Consider the following 7,230-nt stretch of genomic DNA (forward strand, 5'->3'; position numbering starts at 1 on the left):
TAAAAAGGTATAGTTTCACCATATTAAAACGAGAGTTCAGTTTCGCATAACAGGATTGACCTTAAAACGGTGGTATTCAAACCTTTTCAGCGGGGACCCTTAATTTATCCGGCAGAATTTCTGGGGACCCCATTTTTTCCCCCAATAATTTCTTGCCACCCCACCCCAAATCTTTTGACACAACCTTAAAATCGGAAAATGTAGATGTTATATCAACAAATAACCTTCAATTCATTGCATTTTCATCTCTTATTAAAATGAAATGAAACAAATAAATACATTTACTCAATACAATTGTATCTTTCAAATTATCTTTCTCAATAACGTTTGTATATTGTCCCGTACAATAATCTGTACTTTTAATTTTTAGTTCACCAAAAATGTATTTAACGTTTTGGCAACCCCACTGTAGTTTCCCCGCGACCCCACTGACCCTGGCTTTGAATACCGCTGCCTTAAAGGGATACTTTGGGATTTTAGAGATGAAGCCCTTTATCTATTTCCCCAGAGTCTGATGAACTCAGGGATACCATTTTTATGTCTCTGCATCCAGTATAAGTTATAGGTAGTTTTGTGAGCCAATGCTAACTAGCGTTAGTGCAATGACTGGAAGTCTATGGCATCTACTAGCATGCTAGCAGGTACCACAGACTTCCATTCATTGCACTAACGCTAGTTAGCAATTGCACTAAACACGCTAGTTAGCAAGCTTCCTTCAAACTGTACGCAGGGACGTAAAATTCATTGCCAAAATCCTGAAGTATCCCTTTAAAATGAGGGACAGGTTGTTGTTTTTTTTACCTTTAAGATGAATCACTAATCACATGAAATAAATAATAATCTCCAGAAATTACTTCAAAGCAACAAAATAACTAGGGCTTTACAATGATGGTGAAAACTTGAAGGAATTTTGGGGGTTAAGTGGGTTAAAATCTTCCTAGAAGTCACAGAGAGTGCACAGAGGGACATGCCAAAATGCTTAATTTGAGCACTTTAGCAAGTCTTTATTCCAAATTGTATAGAATGTTACATGTGGTCTATAGGGCACTTCATTTAATATAACAGGCTTTTAAAATTCAATGTTGGTGCTCAATTTCTACTTAAAATATCAAAGGGACGCAAAAGGGACTCATTTCTTGGAATGACCCTGCTACTGCTGCAGCATAGTAGAAAAGCAGCGACCCCCATTTTGTGTTTGCAGCAATGCAGTGGCAGTACAGTACAGTACCGTGGCAATGCAGTGGCAGTACAGTACAGTACCGTGGCAATGCAGTGGCAGTACAGTACAGTACCGTGGCAATGCAGTGGCAGTACAGTACAGTACCGTGGCAATGCAGTGGCAGTACAGTACAGTACCGTGGCAATGCAGTGGCAGTACAGTACAGTACCGTGGCAATGCAGTGGCAGTACAGTACAGTACCGTGGCAATGCAGTGGCAGTACAGTACAGTGCAGTGGCAGTACAGTGGCAGTACAGTACAGTACCATGGCAGTGCAGTGGCAGTACAGTGGCAGTACAGTGGCAGTACAGTACCATGGCAGTGCAGTGGCAGTGACAGTGCAGTGGCAGTACAGTACAGTGCAGTGGCAGTACCATGGCAGTACAGTGGCAGTACAGTACAGTACAGTGCAGTGCAGTGGCAGTACAGTACAGTGACAGTACAGTGACAGTACAGTACAGTGACAGTGCAGTGACAGTACAGTGTCATAGCTTATAAGGAGCTGCACTGTTTTATCTTACAGTACTTTTGCTCTGCAGAGGGCTGGCTGGCACGTCATCTTTATCATTAACCCAGGTCTGAAATTTACATTTACATTACATTTACGTCATTTAGCAGACGCTCTTATCCAGAGTGACTTACAGGAGCAATTAGGGTTAAGTGCCTTGCTTAAGGGCACATCGACAGATTTTTCACCTAGTCGGCTCGGGGATTAGAACCAGCGACCTTTCGGTTACTGGCACAACGCTTTTACCCACTAAGCTACCTGAATCAATGGTCCCCTTATATCTCACTGTTCTGGCTTCTTCTCAAAGTCCCATGAGGTTCAATCCAGGACCAGAATTAGATCCCATTTAACTCCCAAATGGAAGAGACTCAAGAGACGAGTTATCCCTTTCTAAAAGAGCTGTTCTTTCTATGTTTTAAATGTTTTATTTCTACATCTATATCTTCAGTATTGTCTTTATTTTTTCTATACCTTTCAATAAATGGAATTGAATGATGTTAGTAGATGACATATCTAATGTCCACGCCGATGCCTATGTTCCCACGTTTGTATAATGTGGATTTGCAATTTGCTTTATGATAACCGGACAATGCAAATGGTTAAATGGCCCTGACAGTCAAACAAACTCAAGTAACTGTATTAATGCAGTGATTGTGGCCCATACAATGTTTCTCTTGACTCAAGATCGTCTTCAAGCCTGGGTCTGTGCTCAGTTGGGACAGTTATTTTCAAAATTCAAATGCAGATCAAACAGGAAATGATGAATGACGAAGTCAAGGTATAGACATGAGTAAATTGACAATTATGTTTTAATATTTTTTGTTTATTTACAATAACCCAGAGCAAGTGATTGCAAAAGCATTGCAAATATATATTTTAAGAGGTACAAACCCGTAATAACTGTATTTCAAAATCGTAATTATACATCAACACATTATCAATACGTACAATTTGGCTCAACTTAGCATTTGAGACACAAGATGGCGCTAGAGGATTTAATTTGTTTCAAACAGAATACCACACACTCAGGTTATACACACAACGTCACCATATCCCAAAAGCATCATCAGTCTATCATCAGACATGAAAAGCAGAGTCCAGTGGTAATAATCAAACCCCAAAAAGACATACTGTTCTACTCCTCCTCCTTCTTCTTCCTTCTGTCACTCTGGGTGGATGACAGCTGAGAGCCAGGGGCCAAGGGCCTACTTGCTGATTCCAGGGGACTGGGCTCGTTGTGCGAAGAGTTTCTGCGGTAGTATACTTGCTGATTGCTTTGTTCTCTCCCTCACAACAACCAGCTAAGACACTGCCAGAGAAACACTCCCAGAGCAGGCCACATCCATCCTGCAGATCCTGTGTTACTGACCTCTTCATCATCACCGGTTGGTACAGTTTCCCCCTGCTGTGTTTCCAACAGGGGATCTAACACACACGTTCTTCATGTTCTTCACACACAGCGGTCACTGTCAGGTCCGACCTGGTGATGTTGTCAGAGAAGGTTCAATAGGTTTCCGCCTCAAGGGTGAAATAGTGTTGTAGTCCTCCTGTGACTTTCATTCTGAAAGAGATCAGATGCATACAGTAAAGGTCATGTTAGGTCACCCTCTGAATGGTAGTCAATTAATGGGTAAAGGTCATGTAAGGTCACCCTCTGAATGGTAGTTCATTAATGGGTAAAGGTCATGTTAGGTCACCCTCCGAATGGTAGTCAATTAATGGGTAAAGGTCATGTTAGGTCACCCTCTGAATGGTAGTCAATTAATGGGTAAAGGTCATGTAGGGGTCACCCTCTGAATGGTAGTCAATTAATGGGTAAAGGTCATGTTAGGTCACCCTCTGAATGGTAGTCAATTAATGGGTAAAGGTCATGTTAGGTCACCCTCTGAATGGTAGTCAATTAATGGGTAAAGGTCATGTTAGGTCACCCTCTGAATGGTAGTCAATTAATGGGTAAAGGTCATGTTAGGTCACCCTCTGAATGGTAGTCAATTAATGGGTAAAGGTCATGTTAGGTCACCCTCTGAATGGTAGTCAATTAATGGGTAAAGGTCATGTTAGGTCACCCTCTGAATGGTAGTCAATTAATGGGTTAACCTTCTGCCTCTGCAACAGTTTCTGTCAGGCTATATTCAACACAGAAAGTAGCCTTTGTGTGAAAATTAATTTGAATGTAACACTGATAGAAACTGAAAACAAGGGGTTATGCCAGGACAATTAGTTATGCAGGGACAAATCTGATGCATTGGGTAAAACCATTTCTGATTGGATTTCTGGCCACATGTAGAGGAGAGAAAAAGGCCAGAATCACTGTGAATGTATACAACGTGAACCAAAAACCCCTCCTCAACTAAGAATAGCCCTGCCGTGACTTAGATTCTTGCAACAAAAAAGATTAGTTTGATTCAGAGCTTATTTTTGTACGTGTGTGACGTCTGTGTGTGCATGCATACAGCATTTGTGTGTGTGTGAGTCTGCACTGTGTGTGTGTGTGGGTGTGTGTGTGTGTGTGAGTCTGCACTGTGTGTGTGTGTGTGTGTGTGTGAGTCTGCACTGTGTGTGTGCTATCAGCCTGCCTCCCTTACTGCAGAGTTATTTTGAGCAGGCAGACAGAGAGTCCATTCCACTCCTCAGGTTCCATACAGTCCAATACCCTCCTCAGCCCCTCACTGGGACAGGTTCCATACAGTCCAATACCCTCCTCAGCCCCTCACTGGGACAGGTTCCATACAGTACAATACCCTCCTCAGCCCCTCACTGGGACAGGTTCCATACAATCCAATACCCTCCTCAGCCCCTCACTGGGACAGGTTCCATACAGTCCAATACCCTCCTCAGCCCCTCACTGGGACAGGTTCCATACAGTACAATACCCTCCTCAGCCCCTCACTGGGACAGGTTCCATACAGTCCAATACCCTCCTCAGCCCCTCACTGGGACAGGTTCCATACAGTCCAATACCCTCCTCAGCCCCTCACTGGGACAGGTTCCATACAGTCCAATACCCTCCTCAGCCCCTCACTGGGACAGGTTCCATACAGTCCAATACCCTCCTCAGCCCCTCACTGGGACAGGTTCCATACAGTACAATACCCTCCTCAGCCCCTCACTGGGACAGGTTCCATACAGTCCAATACCCTCCTCAGCCGCCCCTCACTGGGACAGGTTCCATACAGTCCAATACCCTCCTCAGCCCCTCACTGGGACAGGTTCCATACAGTACAATACCCTCCTCAGCCCCTCACTGGGACAGGTTCCATACAGTACAATACCCTCCTCAGCCCCTCACTGGGACAGGTTCCATACAGTACAATACCATCCCTCAGCCCCTCACTGGGACAGGTTCCATACAGTCCAATACCCTCCTCAGCCGCCCCTCACTGGGACAGGTTCCAAACAGTACAATACCCTCCTCAGCCCCTCACTGGGACAGGTTCCAAATAGTACAATACCCTCCTCAGCCCCTCACTGGGACAGGTTCCAAATAGTACAATATCCTCCTCAGCCCCTCACTGGGACAGGTTCCATACAGTACAATACCCTCCTCAGCCCCTCACTGGGACAGGTTCCATACAGTACAATACCCTCCTCAGCCCCTCACTGGGACGGGTTCTGCTGACAGGACAGTAGAGCTATTGGGGAGCCTTCTACTGGCTTGTGAGTGAGAGAGGAGTGGAAAAAAGGAAGGGAGACATAGAGGACCAGTAAAGGGTGGGAGGGTACCGCCAAGAGCATAAAGGTAGGGAGACATAGAGGATCAGTAAAGGGTGGGAGGGTACCGCCAAGAGCATAAAGGAAGGGAGACATAGAGGATCAGTAAAGGGTGGGGGGGTACCGCCAAGAGCATAAAGGTAGGGAGACATAGAGGATCAGTAAAGGGTGGGAGGGTACCACCAAGAGCATAAAGGAAGGGAGACATAGAGGACCAGTAAAGGGTGGGAGGGTACCACCAAGAGCATAAAGGTAGGGAGACATAGAGGATCAGTAAAGGGTGGGAGGGTACCGCCAAGAGCATAAAGGTAGGGAGACATAGAGGATCAGTAAAGGGTGGGAGGGTACCGCCAAGAGCATAAAGGAAGGGAGACATAGAGGATCAGTAAAGGGTGGGAGGGTACTGCCAAGAGCATAAAGGTAGGGAGACATAGAGGATCAGTAAAGGGTGGGAGGGTACCGCCAAGAGCATAAAGGTAGGGAGACATAGAGGATCAGTAAAGGGTGGGAGGGTACCGCCAAGAGCATAAAGGTAGGGAGACATAGAGGATCAGTAAAGGGTGGGAGGGTACCGCCAAGAGCATAAAGGAAGGGAGACATAGAGGATCAGTAAAGGGTGGGAGGGTACCGCCAAGAGCATAAAGGTAGGGAGCTCAGCACTCCACTCAAACACAGTTAATAGCTGTAGTATTCTCGCTGCTCACTATGCTGGCTCTCTTAACTAAGAAGTACAATTTATATCGGATCGCTGAAGGGGTGCTCCGTCCTTGGAATATTAAACTAAAATGATGAAAGGGGGAATTAGTATTAATTAGTGTTAAGCACTAGCTGCCAGAGTATGTGACCACATTGTCCTATGAAGAAGCATTCAAGCATAGTTGAAGGGAGAAGGGCTCTGACTGCGTCACTGTTCAAATCCACAGCTACGAGTGTGACACAGAGTTAGCGTTAGCGTTTAGCCATGTGGTCATGTGCCTCTGGAATGAAATAAAGGATCCCATTTTGGCAACGGGGAGGGAGGAGTTGTTGTTTACGTGTTTAGTTGTTGTTTACTTGTTTAGTTGTTGTTTACTTGTGTTTTATAGCATGTGCTGAGTTTTGACCTTGGGCAGGGGATGCTGTAATTTTTATTTATGGGAAAAGTAGCAGGGAAAGACCAAATATGTTGACTAAGGAACACACACACACACACGTTATGTTCTTATATCCTCGTGGGGACCTAAAATTAATTTCCATTCAAAATCCTATTTTCCCTAACCCTAATTCTAACCCTAAACCTAACCCCTAAGCTTAAAATAGCCTTTGTCCTCATGGGGACGTGGGAAATGTCCCCACGAGAGAGAATCTTCCTTGTTTTACTATCGTTGTGGGGACTTTTGGGGATTTTAGATACCCACAAGGATAGAAGAACCCCCCACACACACACACACACCTCGTGACCTGCTTGTTGCTGCAGTTGCTAAATGAATGCAGTTGGCTGTGTGTGTGTTTATGTATGTGAGCCAGACGCTTGCTGCCGTGGTGACGGTAACCACATGACAACAAGAATTCCTTCCTGCTTTAGTCTTGATGTAACCCTTTACTAATACAGGATTGCAGAATAGAACTCTGGTCGGGGAAACAACCACCTCCCAACTGACAGGCTGACTGGCTGGCTGGCTGGCTGGCTGACTGGCTGACTGACTGGCTGGCTGACTGGCTGACTGGCTGGCTGGCTGGCTGACTGGCTGGCTGGCTGACTGGCTGGCTGGCTGGCTGGCTGGCTGGCTGACTGGCTGACTGGCTGGCTGGC

Source organism: Coregonus clupeaformis, chromosome 24, assembly GCF_020615455.1.
Source record: "Coregonus clupeaformis isolate EN_2021a chromosome 24, ASM2061545v1, whole genome shotgun sequence".
Lineage (NCBI taxonomy): Eukaryota > Metazoa > Chordata > Actinopteri > Salmoniformes > Salmonidae > Coregonus > Coregonus clupeaformis.